Source organism: Odocoileus virginianus, chromosome 8 (genome assembly GCF_023699985.2).
Source record: "Odocoileus virginianus isolate 20LAN1187 ecotype Illinois chromosome 8, Ovbor_1.2, whole genome shotgun sequence".
Lineage (NCBI taxonomy): Eukaryota > Metazoa > Chordata > Mammalia > Artiodactyla > Cervidae > Odocoileus > Odocoileus virginianus.
In genome coordinates, this window is record NC_069681.1 from 19,315,890 (window position 1) to 19,333,234 (window position 17,345).

Sequence of the window (17,345 nt, forward strand, 5' to 3'; positions counted from 1 at the left end):
ACTTCAAGATTAAAGAGGTGAACTATACAACACAAACTAGGGATATGACCCCACCCGGTTCTCTGTCCCTGGACACATTCCTCTGATTCCCTGGCACCTTTCCCCATCACTTGTTCAAATATCACAGTCACCTTGGCTTCCTGTGGATACTAGGGCAGCCCGCTTGTTTGGGATGCTGTGAGGAGTGCCCTTCTGGGGCAGGAAGAGAAAATGTACCATTTTCAGTGAGGTCACACCAAAGATGGAAACTGGGAAAAGCTTCTTGTATAGCATCTACTTGCTATACATGTGGGAAGCTGGGTTTTTTCCCCTCTAGATTTACAAAGATACATTGAATATCTCAACCAATCAAAGTCCTGACATTTAATAGCTGGTCATGCTATATCTGTTCCATACACAGGGGAAGGCAAGAGGCATTACGTAAGGGCTTCCCTGGTGGCTCAGTTGTAAAGAATCCACCTGCCAGTGCAGGAGACACGGGTTCAATCCCTGATCTGGGCAGATTCCACATGCCTCAGAGCAACTAAGCCTGAGCATCACAATGATTGAGCCTGTGCTCTAACCACAAATACTGAAGCCCGTGAGCCCTAGAGCCCAAGCTCTTGAACAAGAAAAGCCACTGCAATGAGAAGCCTTCACACGGCAACTAGGGAGCAGCCCCCACCTGCTGCAACTAGAGAAAAGCCTGTGCAGCAAAAATGACCCAGCACAGCCAAAAATAATTAACAAATAAAAAGAGGCCTTCTCTAAATTACACCACTCAGCTGCCTGTCGCAGGCAGACAACACCTTGCTGTTTTATCTCCACTGATCTCTAACTGCCCCGGCTATTTCTGGTTATTTTCAGTTATTTCCAGAAATCTGCCCACTCTCCTAGTCAGGATAGACTCTTCTGGGCCAACCAGCTGAGCGAAGGCTCAGATGGTACAAGGTTCACAGTCAAAAATCGATCAACAAAAGCTTGTCCTTCTCTCCCTCCCCCAGGCTGGTCACTGGCGAATATGGGGGTCCTCCAGGCAGGTCTGGACAATGGGCGTCGGGGAGATCAGTCTGAAGACAGAAGCAGAGGCAACGCCATCCACCAAATGATGCTCGTTTTAGGAGCCAGGTTTCCTCTGGGCAGAGCAGACACCCTAGGGGAACGTCTGCCTCTTGCAGATGGAAGGCAGGGTTATCCGACCTGCGGCATAGTGGTGCCTGTGAACGTCAAATATAACCTGATGCCAGCGCAGCACCTGGATTCTGGAGCAGAAATGACACCTCCTGGGTGCCTGTTATTTCCTTCGGGTGCCTTAGGAGACCCTAGAAGACAGGGTCTTCACCTTTTATCAGTGAGTTTCAGAGGAGTGAGATGGGCTGCCCGCCGCATGCAGCAGAAAGTGAACGTGTCAGTCACTCAGGCGTGTCTGACTCTTTGGGACACTATGGACTGTAGCCCACCAGGCTCCTGCATCCACGGCGATTCACCGGGCAAGGATGCTGGAGTGGGTTGCCATTCCCTTCTCCATGGGATCTTCCCGACCCAGGAATCGAATCCAGGTCTCCTGTTTTGTAGGCAGATTCTTTACCATCTGAGCTATCAGGGAAGCAGCAGAGCCAGGACTCAGTCCAGTCCGGTGGGACGCAAACCCTGCCTCCCCTGGACCTCTCCCCAGCCCACCGGGCACCCGTCTCTGGACACCGTGAGCATGGCTTCTATCACACAGCTTAATCTGGTCAGTGCTCGCCACTGACCAGGCATTCTTTTTCCAAGTGTCTTGCTTGTATTATCTCAATTAACATGTGAAACAACCCCTACGAGGTTAGCTACTTTTTTTTTTTTTTAATGTTGAAACACCCAGATCCCATCCAGATACATCTGGGCTTCAACTCTAAGCATTGTGGCCTCAGAGTGCCTGCTGAAACTGACCTTGACTTCCTGGGACATGCAGCCACATCCAGTACCCTTGAGAGTGCAAACCCCTATTCCCCGAGTTGGTTCCTACCCACTGCTCCCAGCAATGTCCATCCGATGGTCTCTGCTCACCACCTGTCCTAGGACTGACCATGCCCTGGCAGGAAAGGAGGCAGGGCTGTGGCATGTCCACCCCCGTCCTGTTATGGCAGAGCAAATGATGCCAATTTCTGTCTGCCAAGGGCCTTGAGCAGTAGTCCCCATGTCCGAGGTATACAGGTATTTTCTACAGATTACAAAACCATCCAGGCAAAATGGCTTATCTGAGTCATTCATCCTCCAGTGTTTTCCACAGAACCAGGCATTCTCCAGGAGCTCAGGAAAACCAAGTTTAAAGAAATACCCCTTGCTTTTCACTCAGACAGGTCTTCCTGGTGGCTCAGCCGGTAAAGAATCTGCCTGTAATGCAGGAGACACAGGTTTGATACCTGGCTCAGGAAGATCCCCTTGAGAAGTGAACGGCTACTGACGCCAGGATTCTTTCCTGGGAAATCCCATGGACGGAGAAGCCTGGTGGCTCCGTCAGACACGACTGAGCGACTGACATCTTCACCCAGACTCTCGGTATGAATCGAAATCCGTGTCACCAGTCGCTCGTCCTTGCTTCAGGCAGTGTGGCCTCTTAGAAAGAGGAGCTTTCACCGTCGCAGGTCTGGGTGTGAGTCCCAGTCCCAGTAAGTAACCTTGTGACCTTTGGCAAGTCTCCTTCTGGACGAAATGAGACAAAAACCTGCTTTGTAGTGTTCTTATTGGGCTACTAGGATCAATGACGGTAGAGGTCCAGCCCAAAGCAAGGGTTAATCTAAGACTATCCTTTTCCTTCCCCTTCTTATTGAGTTCACCCTTTACAATGTAACATCATTAAAAAAAAAAAAACTTCAAATGTTTCAGTTCCCAAGACAGGTTAGCGTTACAGTCACTCAGTCTGAGTCTGACTCTTCCTGGCCTCATGTACTCTAGCCCACCAGACTCCTCTGTCCATGGAATTCTCCAGGCGAGACAGCTGAAGCGGACAAAAGGGAGCCCTTCAAACATCTGACATTTCCTCTTGGCTCTGTTGCCCACTTGCTGTGCAGTCTTGGGCAAATCCCCTAACCTCTCTGGGCCTTAGTTTTCTCAGCTGTAAAAATGAAGAGATCTGAGCTAGGTGATCTCTCCAGCACCTCCAGTTCAAGTATTCTCTGATCAGAATTACGTAAGTGTTCCTCTTGAAATACTCGGAAATGAGTTTTCTTGGCCTATATAGTCCAGGGCTCCTTTTTCCCACCCGAACTCGCAACACTCTAAGCGAATTACCCCAGGGGTGCTGTGGAAAATGGCTCAGGCTGCCTTTCCCTAAATGAGGGGTCAGGGCACACATGTGGGCGGTGTGTGGTCAGAGGGGCTGAGGCTGTGGGGCCCGCCAGGCTTCTCAATTCAGCCTCCTGTTTGCGAGTCTCCGGAATTCTCAGCTCTATCTCCTTATTTCCTTTGTAAAATTGGGGTAGGAGTGAGGAAAGTTTGCAGTAAGCATTTTTGATGGTTTTTACATTACAGAAGCAATGAAAAAATATAGGTACTAGGGAAAAAAATCAGTCATCTGGCATTTTATCTTTCTAATTCAATTACTATTAATAATTAGTTTTTCAGTCTTTCTCTTTTTCCATTGTATCATTTAATCGGTGGCTATGTAAATCTTGTCTGGGGGAAGCTTTTTGTTTGTTTATCTGTTGTTTGTTGTTTTTACTTAAACTGTTGTAAAATCTTACAAGTTCCTTCATGATCTTTGTTATTATCCAAATAGTGGTACATGTTTTTTTTGCCATTCCATTTGTTAGTTGGTTTGTTTTTGAACATTTAAAGGATTTTTTTCTTATATTATTTATAAATGTAAGGCTGTGTTACATACACATGCACACACACACACACATATACATGTGTGTCTCTAAGGGAATCAATTCTCAATAATAAAATTACTACTTCAAAAGATCTCCTCATTTTCATAGTTTTGGTACATGTTGTCAAACTGCTTTCCCAAAGGGTTGCACTTATGTAAAATGCCATCAGCAATTACCCATTTTGCTGCATCTTAACCAGAATTGGTTATTATCATTTAAAATTTTTGGCGATTTAATAGGCAGGGCAGTGCCTAATTATTTTCATTTGCATGTCTTTGAGTAACTGAGGAAGCTAATACAGATTTTTCAGTTCTTCCCTCTTCATAAGACCAGGAGATTTCTGAGACCCCATTCAACCCTATCCCCTAATGTTTCAAAGCTGGAGCCTCCAAGAAAGTGGAAGAGCTGCCTAGGATTAATCAGGCAGGAGATTATATGGAGGTGTAAATAACAATGTTAAGGGCTAAACAGACAGAGGCAGAGAGGAAAACTGTAACAGTTATCTAAAGAAAACCTAAGGAGAGATTCTGGCTAAATTTAAAAGGGGGTATCCCTTCTTGAGTGCTGAAAAATTAATACTTTTGAACTGTGGTGTTGGAGAAGACTCTTGAGAATCCCTTGGACTGCAAGGAGATCCCACCAGTCCATCCTGAAGGAGATCAGTCCTGGGTGTTCATTGGAAGGACTGATGCTGAAGCTGAAACTCCAGTACTTTGGCCACCTCATGTGAAGAGTTGACTCACTGGAAAAGACCCTGATGCTGGGAGGGATTGGGGGCAGGAGGAAAAGGGGACGACAGAGGATGAGATGACTGGATGCCATCACTGACTTGATGGGCATGAGTTTGAGTAAACTCCAGGAGTTGGTGATGCACTGGGAGGCCTGGTGTGCTGCGATTCATGGGGCCGCAGAGTCGGACACGACTGAGCGCCTGAACTGAACTGAAGTGATCCCCTCTTCTGTGGGATTTCAGCAGCTCCACTTATGTGCCATGTGAATAATGTAGATGTTTTCTCTTCTGTGATTAAAAACAGCTAACTCATTCATGAAATAAAAGCTAACACTGGAGCTCCAATACTTTGATTCAAAGAGCCAACTCATTGGAAAAGACTCTGATGCTGGGAAAGACTGAGGGCAAGAGGAGAAGGGGGCGACAGAGGATGAGATGGTTGGATGGCATCACCAGCTCAATGGACATTAGTTTGAGCAAACACAGGGAGATAGTGAAGGACAGGGAAGGCTGGCGTGCTGCAGTCCATGGAGTCACAGTCAGGAGAGCCCTATTTTAAGCCTGGTTTGGGGAATTGATACAGAGAACTTCCTTAAAGACATATAAGATACCAGGCTTTTTTCTGTATTTACTTGGTATGTTCAAGGAATTTGATCACCATAATAACTGATTTAGTCAAAAGGTCAGTAAAAGCCTTATAACTTTGGAAACACAGGAGGCTTACCAACTGTACCCTAGAGTTTTCAGTTTTCCTTTCATAGACTTACTTCAGTTTTTCCCAAGTCTCTTCACCAAATTTCTCTATCACAAGTGACTGCAGACAGGTGTTGATGAATCCATACTAGAACATAAAATGAAGGAGAAATGTGGGTGATGAAGCATGGAACCCCCAGTCAGAGATATCTGAAGGGTCACCTTTAGGAAACACACAATAGCCTCCTCTTGGGGAGATGAGTCGGACATCTCCCGGTTTCTCATGAGTTTGTTGTGCTCATTCCCAGCTTAGGACAAAGTCATTTCCATAGAGAAAACACATGAGCTAAATTTGAATCAGATTAGAACTAGAAGATGTTCATTGTAATCATCTTGGAAATAGGGAATCATTTGGTTAGAACAAAGAGTTCAGAAACATAAAGGTGGCAAGGGAATGTTTAGAAGGATGAAGACAGGATCCCAGCTACTGTCACATCAAAAAAGCAGTGAGAAGACAATTTTCTTTATAAAAATGAATCCAGGGCTGTGTGTGCTTGTGGCGTGTATGCGTGTTCAACTGATCAGTCATGTCCACCTCTTTGCAACCCCACAGACTACAGCCCACTAGGCTCCTCTGTCCATGAGATTTCTCATGCAAGAACACTGGAGTGGGTTACCATTTCTTCCTCCAGGGGATCTTCCTGACCTGGGAATCAAACCCATGTCTCTGGTATTACAGGTGGATTCTTTACCCACTGGGCCATCAAGGAAGACATAAAAAGTGGAGGAAAATAGAGACAGATACCAATAAGACACAGCAAACACTGGAATCAACAAAAAGAATTTTCTACTGGGTTTGCTCTTTCATCTGTGAGATTCCTTCTTCCTTCTGATTAAAAAAAAATTTTTTTTTAATAAAAGAGAGAACCCATGAATGCCTCTGCTGAATGAAGAACAATGCAACCCACACAGGCCACCCCACTGTCCACAACGCAGGGCTCCTAATCTGGGGGCTTGTGGATGAATGGAGTCTACTTAAAAGCATCAGGGGCAGTCAGTTAAAAAAAAAAAAAGTATCTTCATAGAGTGAAGAATTCTCCTGTCTCACAAATATCAACCTCAAGTTGTCTTATAAGATTGGATTTTCATCTATGGGGATTTCTTAAAGGGAACCAGGCCACTACCACCAGGAAGAAGAGGGCTCTAAACCCTGGCAGAGGACTTCCCTGGTGGTCCATTGGTTAAGATGCCAAGCTCCCACTGCCAGGGGCACAGGTTCGATCCCTGGTCAGGGAACCAAGAACCAACAGGCTGCACTATGTGGCCAAAAAGTAAAACAAAAAACCTAGCAGCTCTTTTCTGGGAACAGAGGGTGCGTCCTGATCAGCTGTGTTTCCAGCTCCCCACCACGATATGGCTTGGTCCCCTTTGTTCATCTTCTCCTCGGTCTGCCTGCCCCACTGTGTGTGACCCATTCACGAGGCCACAGCCTGGCCTGGCCTTCAAAGCACCCTCTAGAACTGTCTTCATTTATGTTCACTATGCCTATTGCTGTGGGTGTAGGCTCACCCCAAATACCTCCTGCTCTTCCCCAAAGAGACGACACATCTCCGATCGTCCTGTCCCCCTTTGGTTTGGTCACCTGTGGCAAGCCTCAGCACCATCGCCATCTCTTCTCTGAGACTGTTCTCGCTCCCTGCACTGGCCACTGGCTGGCCTTCCCTGGGCCCTAGGCTCATCGCTCAACCCCTGCATCCTTGTCACCATGGGATTGTCTTGTTAAAATACCACATGCACACACCCACATTTCCTGTCTATCAACACATGCACCCATATACACACACAACACATAAAATGTTTGTGTATACACACACACACACACACACACACATATACTATTTTTCCCTCTCCTTTACTAAATTACAAGCTCCTTGTAATCAAAAAATAGATATAATTTATCTACGTTTCAACTAAAGTGCCAAGACAGTCCATGGCACATGGGAAGTACTTAATAGACACTTATTGAATAAGTACTGAATTGAAGCCTCACGTTTGATCTCAGGAAAATCATTAAATGCCTTTTGTTTGTTTGTTTTTAGTCGCTAAGTTGTGTGCAACTCTTTTGCAACCCCATGGACTGTAGCCTGCCAGGCTCCTCTGTCCATGGAATTTCCCAGGTAAGAATACTGGAGTGGGTTGCCATTTCCTTCTCCAGGCTATCTTCCCAACCCAGGGACTGAACCCGCATCTGCTGCATTAGCAGGCAGATTCTTTACCACTGAGCCACCAAGGAAGCCCTCTGTTAAATGCCTTTTAAAGGCATTTAAAATCAATCCAACAGTAACAAAGATAGCAACTATTCATTCTAGTCATCTTTCAAAACAAGCGCCAAGTCCAATGAAAACATCCTCCCTAAGGCTCCTAGTGAATGACGAAGGAAACCCAGACACGGAGTCTGCTGCTGGGTTATAATACAGAGGGTAATGTAAGTGTGTTTGAAGACTTAGGTTCAGTCCAGCACTTGGGGTTCAATGCTCCCCAGAGCTGGTGGCGTAACTAACCACTGGGGACCCCGAGTGTACAGTTCTGAGAGCAGCCGCCTCACCCTCTGCTGATTATAAATACGCTTTTCTTCTGGGCGCTGAAATCAGGGGACTTCCTCTATCCCCAGAGAGAGCCAAAAAAAAAAAAAGGCTGGTTCTGCAGAATTTGTCCAAGGTATGTGTTAGGTCTTTTGTATTTACTTCTCGCATACCAGGTCACAGGGCTTCTCCCTAAGACACACTCCTTATACATTTGAGGGCCCCAGTGAATGACAAACAGCACCCAAGTTTTCAAACACTTGGGAACTAGCCCTGATAACAAGTAGATCATCAAGCGGGTAGGTGCTCTCATTGGCTGACAGCATCCAAATCTTTCCGGGACTCTTTGAGCAGTAACCATGGTGCCTCTGAGAAACATCAGTATTGCAAAGAAGCCATTTTTTCTGTTTATCTAAAGTCCAACAAGTGTTACGTTCTTGCTAAACCTCCTTTGTACAGTCCATACCCAATTTTGCTCACCATGCCTCCCATCTTTTCTCTGGGGGATGGGGCCCACAATGTAACACAGGTCTGAACAGGGGGTATGGCTTACAGCAGGGGTCCCCAACCTCTAAAATCTAATGTCTGGTGATCTGAGGGAGGAGCTGATATAAGAGAGATAAAGTGCACAATAAATGTAACGCACTTGAATCATCCTGAAACCATCCCCTCACTCACCCTGCCCCCCTCCCAGTTTGTGGAAATATTGTCCTCCATGAAACCAGTCCCTGGTGCCCAAAAGGTTGGGGACCACCGAGAGGAAACAGCTTGGATCCTGGAGCCAGAGTGGTTTTTGTCTCTGTGTGGCTTTGGGTAAATTACCTAACCTCTCTGAATCCAGCCTACTTACTCACAGAGTACCTGGAAAACAGAATGCTTACTCTTTTAGTGGATTGTTATTTAGGGTTACAGAGAGAGAGTTCTGGAGCTGGGCTATGAGGGTTGACTGGCAAGCCCAGGACTCATCAGTTGTTGGACCCCAGCCCTTCACTAAATCTCACTGGTCTTTAGTTGTTTCATCTGGAAAGTAGGAATGAGAATGGTCCCCTCCTACAGGGTTGTGCTTGCGATGTGTGCTGAGTCACTTCAGTTGCGTCCAACTCTGTGCGACCCTATGGACTTCAGCCTGCCAGGTTCCTCTGTCCATGGGATTCCCCAGGCAGGAATGCTGAAGTGGGCTTCCATGCCCTCCTCCAGGGGGTCTTCCTGACCCAAGGATGGAACCCCAGTCTCTTACATCTTCTGCTCTGGCAGGCAGGTTCTTGACCCCTAGCATTGCCTGAGAAGACCCACAGGATTGTAGTTAGTATTAAACAAGATAATAGGTAAGAGGCACTTGGTGCTTAGCAAGTGCTCAGGAATTTAAGACGTCAGATGGATGCTCTTCTTAGATAATAAGCCTTATGATTAATAGTTGCTGGACAAATGGGAGCTGAGACGGGAGTCAGAACAGAGGATGCTAACTGCTTACCATGGTGACACTGCGTCTTCAGGTCTGAGCAGTCACCACCGTCCTGTCTGCCCGCAGCGGCTCAGGAGAATCCCAGGCATCTGCAGAGGAAGCCTATCTTGTAGAGGTCGGGCAGCCCCCCCCTTCGCCCCCCCAGGGAAATCAGAGCTGATCCCCAGCCCCCAGGCCGGGAGCTGATGATGGGGCCCTGACCTGCCGAGGGAGTAAAAAGTAAGGCCGCTTCCCTCCTCCAAGCCCAGGCAAGCATGTGGGATCTGCTCCCCAAGGCTGACCCCCAACTTCTCCCTGAGGGGCCTCAGCACTGCTGCAACTTTCTGCCCGCATGGAGCTCGCGGGTTCGAGTCCAGAACCAGGGAGAGGGCTCTTGCCCATCGCCACCCTGGATGGGAGAAGGCTCGGACGACCAGCATGTCCCTGTCACAGCTAGACACGGGTTTCTGATCGCTTTCCACTTCATCTTGCTGCAAATTCAGAGACTCACTTTGATCCCTCTCCCATCAAGTCAATTCCTTCTTAACATAGTCCATGCAGACTCTCAACTGAAGCTTTGGTTCCTGGATTGGCTTCAGTGGGAGGTGAGGATTCCTGGACCATCCGAGGCTTTTTTGCACACATTCGTCCTTTACTTGGACATGCTGTTGGTCGCCTACCTGCGTGATGATGAGCACCTGGGGATCGTGGAGGCTCAGGGTATGGGCTGTACTCTCAGCTGGCCCCCCAAGGCCCCAGAGCAGGGCCTAGAAACTGAACTTGACTTTGAGGATGCCCCTGGGATCCTGCGGGGAGACCGCCTCCAGGATGAGATTGCCTATTGAGAGGTCTTTTCAGTTCTTCTTTAATTAAACCTCCTTGGATGCGGTCCAGGAAAGGCCGGCCTTGACCTGAACTTGACTCCATAATGTCATAACTTGAAACTCCCTGGTGCCTTACAGCTTTACTCCCCCACCCCCACCCCCACCACTGCTCCATTTCAGGCTCCGCAGCCTATTTGCTAGAAGGTTTTTATGTCCTGAGTGTTGTGATCAGAGTTGAGAAACCCGGGCACTAACCATATCAGTGAACGTTGCCTGCAGCAGTTCCGATAGACATGCCAAGCTCTGATGTAAAAGCAAGAGTAAAAATAAATTATTATAATAAAAGCAAAGGCTTAGGTAAGCTCTCCAGGCTGCCAGGCTCTGTGGAGAGATAGGACAGTCACAGGGACTTGTGGTCAAGCCAGCATCTTGTGAACCCAGTGAAGCCAGAGACAAGCATTCCCCCTGAAATGAATCCCTAGGCATCTGACACGCCCTCCTGATGGTGCAAAACAGCTTTATCTTTGTATCCCCAACATGACAGTAAGCTTCCCAACAACGTTAGAAGATCTCTTCCTTCTCACTGGGTACCACATCCCCGCCCCCTATCAGATTCTTCTCCATCCTGCCTCCCCCCGCCCTCCTGCATCTCCCTTTAGGAAACCTCCCTTAGCCTCCCATCCTTTCAGCCTTCTGGGCTCCGTATCTGCTTCCTCTTGTCCTACTTGCGTTACTGTCTCCCCCGAGAGACCTAACACTCAGAGAGGCTGGTGCTTGTTTAAGCTCCTTCTTCTTCCTTTCTGAAACAGAGATTTTGCTTATTCTTGAAAGCTGGCCTCCCCATGGGCTGTTCCTATGTAGAAAGAACATGTGGTGGGGGGGGGGGGGGGCGGGGAACGCTCTGGAATAGGTGATTTCCATAATTATGCTTCCCAAGCCTTTGCCACCATTCAGCTGACAGTCTTCTTTCTTCCCTGCCAAGTGGGCTTGCTCTGGCTTGTTCTTATGCAACCCCCCCACCCCCAAACCCAGCCCCCAGCCCTGCTTTTTTAAACACACAGCACTCTCACATTCACAATAAGTAAATGGTTAAAAAAAAAAAAAAAAAAAAAAAAAACCTCCGTTTTCTTTCTCATGCAGCAGATGGCAGGTCTCAGGAACTTGGTGGAAATGAGGCTTTCTGATTTTCTAATAAATTTCAGCATCTCACACAAAAGGCACAAGCTCATTCCGATTCTGATGTTAAGTACCATATGGCGTATCTTTCTCGAGCTGTGGCAGCTTCATCCTCAGGGTAGCAAGGAAGCGGGGAGAGTCTTTCCTAGAACAACAAGATGGAGCTGGTAGGGACCAATTGGCTGTCTTGGTGAATACCATTTGATAATAATATTGTATATGACTGTGGAGCAATTATCTCTCTTTTATGGTATGTGTTAATTTTTGCTGCCAGTTTTCCTAATGACAACTGCCACCCAGAGGACTACTTGCTGTAAATACTCTGTAAACATTTGAAAAGACATAGGCCGCGGGAGCACCAAGACAAGCGTCCTTGGATTTGGAAACTGTCTGGAAAATTGGCTGACATTTTACATGTTTTTCTACTGCGTAGACAGCCTGGTGAGAACTTGGATTACGTGGAAATTCCCCATCTCGTCCATGACATAAGGGACCTCCACACCTACAGGGACTGTGGTTCTTAGGTCATTTCTCACTGTTTCCCGCTTGACGTGCAGTGGGCAGTTCCATGAACACTGACAAATATCTACATCCATGTAACTCACACCCTACTAAAAACATAGAATGTCTCCATCACGACAGAAAGGTCCCTCCAACCCTTTCTCAGCCCACCCCACCAGCCCCAACCCCTTCTGTTCTAATGGCTTTCTCTATAGATTAGTTTTGCTTGCTCTTGAATTTCATATGAATTGAACCATAGAATATGTCTGGATTCTTCACTTTTAACCCATGTTTGGTGCATTGAAGGGTTCAAACCTCATTCCCCACCTTAAACATACGTCTGTAAACATACAGCCTCATTTGATGCATAATCAATGACAAGTGGTGAGATCCTACAAGATACCTTCTTGTCTTCCATGGTCTGTGTCCAACGTCAGTGAGAAACACAAACCTTTCCTTTCTCACATGACAAGCGGGGAAGGGTGAGCTGTCAGAGGGATGTTCCTGGGGTGAATTGAGGAAAGAAATGAGAAGGAAAGAGGATCTGGGGGGGGGGGATCTTTCTCTGATAAAATATAACCACTCTCTAGTTTTATTTGCTTTTAAATTCCTGGGACCATAGGTCTGTGTTCTTGGTGGGGACCCCCAGTCCACCTCCAGCTCCCTATTAGGGCCTAATGCAACAGGACTACCAAGTAGGGTGTAGGCAGGCTCTGGGGTTCCCAGAGGCTCTTATGATCAAAATTATCCCCATCCCATGGGCCTGTCCCAGGTATCTGAAATTCTCATCACTTTTGGCTACAGCTTTGAAAACTCTTCCAAAATGAAAACAGTCTCTATTCCTTAGGTTAGCAAGATCGGCTAGCATTCACCAGACTTGCTAAAAGGGAATGAGATACAATGTAGGTACATCAGAGAGAAAAGTCTCAATACCAGCCCCAGGTGCAGAGTGCCTGCTTGGAGAGGCAAGGGAGGCTCTGCAGGAGACAGCAAAGGAGGACCCTGAACCCCAGAGATGAGAGTTCAGCTTTACTCAGCAAATGGTACTGTGTCAGCCTCGATCTTCATCCTTGCTGGAACCAACCTTGCTGAAGGCAGGCTTTAGCGAGAAGTGGCTTGACTGATAGCATAGCTGTGATACGTAGATATCTGTCAGACGTATTTTCCTATTTGGAACTTGAGTCCATGGAAACAGCAGAGTCTCCTACTAGTAAGAATCTTCAGGAAAAAAATTCCAGAAGACAAAGCAACTATTTTCTAAGTGTTCATAGTAAGGGCATGTTGTTCTCTTGTCATTCTGGCTGTGATAATAACAGCTCACTTCTACCAAGTCTCGCTGTGACTTGGCACAAGACCCTGTAGGATGAACCACATGAAATTGCAGCCCTTGTGGGTCAAAGACTGTTGGATGTCAGCAATTTCATTTGGCTCCACTTAATATTAATTCATCCTTACACAATCCTATAAAGTAGAACAGAGCCTTTCCCTCGGTTATCGAGCCCAGCTCACCTCTGCTCCCCAACAGCCCCTGGCTCTCTGGCAACGGTATCTGTGTTGTTACGAGAAAGGACACACCGCCTCACCATTCTATTTGAATCAAATCATCCGTGATTGGGAGAAGCCGCGGAATTGTTAGGCGTGAAGCGCCATCGTGTGGCCAAACCGTCACATACCATCGGCTGCTGGGTAATTGATTCCTCCATCAGAGATGAGGCCACTGTATGTGGCTTTGAAGGACCTCAAACAGCTCAGAGAACTGGACTCGGGTTCGAGTCCACGCTCTGGGACCCAAGATCTGGGTTAATCATGAAAAATTCATTCAGTCCTCCCCAACTGGCCGATGTGAGGCAGGATGGGGGGGGGGGGGTGCAATTCCAGAACTGCAGAGAATACACATTTGCCTTTGCACCTTACCTACAGAAACCAGGCAAGACTGGAGATGAGGAGTCAAACAATGGCTTGGCTCTCCTCTTAAGGTTCGCTTCAGATCCAATTCAGCAACCTTCAAATCTAACCTAATCTATGCATGCGTGCTAAGTCACTTGTCATGTCCGACTCTGTGCGACCTCATGGATTAGAGCCTGCCAGGCTCCTCTGTCCATGGGATTATTTCCGGAAAGAATACTGGAGTGGGTTGCCTTTTCCTCCTCCAGGGGATCGTCCAGACCCAAGGATCTAACCCACGACTCCTGCGTCTTCTGCATGGGCATGCAGATTCTTTACTGCTGAGCCATCGGGTAAGATTGGACAGTTACAATCACGCTTAGAAGAAAGTTGGGCCAGATTAATGAGAACCAGAATATCTTGTGATACTATGTTTTTAGGCTGAATAATAGCCTCCCAAAGATGTCTCCATCCTAATCTTTGGGCCCTGTGCGTGCTACGTCGCTTCAGTTGTGTCCGACTCTTTGCAACCCTATGCACTGGAGCCCACCAGGCTCCTCTGTCCATGGGATTCTCCAGGCAAGCATACATGGGCCCTGTGAGCATTACCTTATTAGGCATAAGAGAATTTGCATAGTTAATTAGATTAAGGGGTTGGCAATAGGGGGGTGAGCATGCATCATCCTTATAAGAGGGATCACCTTATAAGATCCCTATATCCTTATAAGAGGATAAGGAGGTCTTTATAAGAAGGTCCCTTATAAGAGGGAAGCAGAAAATCAGAGTGAGTATTAGAGATGTGAGGACAGAGGAAAAAGGGTGGGGGCAATGCAAGGAAGGGGTCACAAGCCAAGGAATGCAGGCAGCCTCTGGAAACAGAAAAAGGCAGGGGTATGGATTCTCCTCTCACAACCTCCAGGAGGAACCACTTCTGCCCACACCTTGATTTATCCCAGTGAGACTGATTTTAGTTCTTCTAACTGCCAGACACCAAGAGAATAAACTTGTGTTAAGTCCCTAAATGTGTGGTAGTGTGCAACGGGAAACTAACCCATCCCGTAAGGGCCACCTGTGATGAGGGGACCGCAGTTTCCTGCTGGAATCTAGGCTCTAAGTATGAGTGAACACCACAAAGCTCTGTCCTGGCAGCCATGTTTGCAGTTGCCTAGCAACCAACCAAAGAGCTGGATGTATATGATTGGAACTAAAAAGGCTCCCGTGTCTCTTTCTCCCTGAACGCAAAGGCATTGGGGGGTGGAAGCTAGAATTCAGGGTTGAAGAACAAGCCAGATGCCCGGGACTCTCATCCTCTATTCGAATATTCTGTCTGGGGATAGGTAGGTTTTCATATATCAAAACAGAGACAGTCCTGGGAAAGCTGGGGCTGCTAACATTGTACCCCAGACATGAACCGACTGAGTAACTAGTCAACTCAAGGCAGGGAAAGAATCACATGAGTCCATTTTACTGAGTTGACTTTTATTGTCTCAAATGTTTCTAATTACAAGATCCCAGGGGATACCATCTCAGGATTCCCCAGGCAGAGCCCAGATCCTGGGGTTTATCACCAATTTCAAAGACCTAAAATCACCACCAAGACAAGCTAGCCTTATGTTTCTGAATCATGGAGATTTTCAGGCAGTCTGTGTATAGTCTCATTAAAGACAAAAAAATATACAAAACATGAGGCAAAAGAGAAAAAGTACGGTTTCATGTCCCATAAGCAATAAATGCTAAAAAATAAAAAATCAGGACTCCAATGATCCCAACTTGCCCTGCTCATTTTTTCTTATCTATACAAGCAAAATACCTAAGGTGTGTTCACCACTTGATGTCAGGGTTGATCTATGATCAACTGGAGTTTGATAAGGGCAGAGCCTAGAGACCCTCATGCTGAGTCTATCCCAAACAGTGAACTCTCCTTTGTGGGGCTTCAAAACAAGGCCACATTTGGAGAAAGGAAAGATACACAGTGATGTGACTTGGCGTGCATTAATGCAGTTCATAAAACAAATCTCCCAAACATTTATTTTTCAGACAAGCCTCTGGCTCTAGTGAGCTTAAGATGAGCAAAACAAAACAAAACAAAAACTCCCAAACATTGACATTGGCACTCAAAGAATAAGAAACACAAGTAATAAAACATTTGCTATACATTTTCGTTCTGAAAATGTGTTGATATAAAATTTCTTGCCCTCACCCCGCCGCAGGTTTTCATCTTTAACACTCAAGCCTCTAAGTCATCAATTCTCAAAATATGGACCCTGGAACAGCAGAATCATCATCACCTGAGAACTTTTTATTATTTTTTTTTCTGAGAACTTTTTAAACATTTTTATTTAAACTAGAAAAAACATTGAAGAATGGCAGATAACTATTAGGGTTTTTTTTTCTTTCTCACAGAAGTTACGAATACTTAGATTCTGAGTCAAATTAACATAAATAAAAGCTTCTTTCTAATAAAACCTGAAAATAAGAATATCATCGCATGGGCCTGGGAGAAGGGAAGCTTTATTCAGCTCACAGAGGGACCCTTAGCCTAAAGCAACCTTGGCTTAATGTCAATTATTGATTTTTCCTAGTCCGTTTTCCTCTATTATCGCCATTAACAGCGCTGCACCTCTCCCCCACCCTGGGTGACTTCTTTTTTTTTTTAACAAGAAAATGCCAGAAGAAATAGGTGAGGCTGGACAAAGCTCAGTGTAGTCTCCAAACCAGTGGTTCTCGAACTTGAGGTGGTCAAACCATATGCAAAATGTGCAAAAAAGTATAGGAGACATGCAAAGAATATGCTACATATGTAATTCTTTTTAAAAACTGTATTTCTTAAGAGAAGTTTTTTCTTTATTTATTGGCCACACCACGCAGCACATGGGATCCTAGTTCCCCAACCAGGGATGGAACCCAGCCCCCTGCAGTGGAAGCATGGAATTTGAACCCCTGGACCACCAGGGGAGTCCCGGTAATTTGGACAGTTACAGAAGTCAAAATCCTTTCTACTCCAGAAGGTTCTGATTGCCCTCCTAATTTGGGGAAGGGAGGGCCCTAGCTTTCATCCACAGGCTGGGTGAGTATCTATTAGGATTTGGGGCCTGAGAATTAGAAACGAAGTATCATTTCATCTTCCTCCTTCCCCAGGCTGTGAGAAGCCGAGCTGAGCTTTGGGGCTGGGGGAGACAGCGTGGTCCCCAGCCAGGGCCCTCAGACACCACGTCCCCCCTCCCGCTGCCAGGACACTGGCCTCATCTTCAGCCTAATCCAGCAGAAATTTCCAGAACACACTGTGAAAAGAAGGTGGAAAAAATTTTAAAAGCTGCTTCCCAGACGGCATTCTGCAGAGAAGAGGCAAGCTCAGTGGGTGACCAGAGGGTTTCTGAGCCCCGTGGAGAAGAGGGGTGGCCTCTCTTTGAAAACTTTGGCCCAGAGATGAGTGGGTGGGCGCGTTTCTTGGTTTCCAGTACCAAGCGGGATGTTCCCCTGTACGAGGGGAGGCCAGGAGTGAGCCTGGACTTTCCGTTCCTTCTGTTCTTAAAGACCAGTAGGGTGGTAACGACCAGCCCACCTGCCCACACAGAGAAAGCAGAGCCCTGCCAAGTGCCCTACTGCGGGCCGTGCAGGTGTCTTTGGCACTGACTGGGCACGGGCAGACTGCGTGTTCAAGGACCTGACTTGACCCATCTTTAA

The 17,345-nt window shown here is 46.8% G+C and overlaps 2 long non-coding RNA genes across 2 annotated transcripts; one reads left to right on the top strand and one right to left on the bottom strand.

Moving 5' to 3' along the window:
- Positions 1–5,302: 5,302 nt before the first annotated feature.
- LOC110140933 (uncharacterized) lies at positions 5,303–10,405 on the bottom strand. Its single transcript, XR_002314921.2, has 3 exons — positions 10,356–10,405; positions 9,307–9,386; positions 5,303–5,401 (listed from the first exon to the last, which is right to left on the bottom strand). It is a non-coding gene; the product is annotated as an uncharacterized lncRNA (long non-coding RNA).
- A 2,659-nt stretch (positions 10,406–13,064) lies between these two features.
- LOC139036217 (uncharacterized) lies at positions 13,065–16,059 on the top strand. The gene is made up of 3 exons (XR_011488920.1): positions 13,065–13,463; positions 13,931–14,014; positions 15,872–16,059. It is a non-coding gene; the product is annotated as an uncharacterized lncRNA (long non-coding RNA).
- The last annotated feature ends 1,286 nt before the right edge of the window (positions 16,060–17,345 follow it).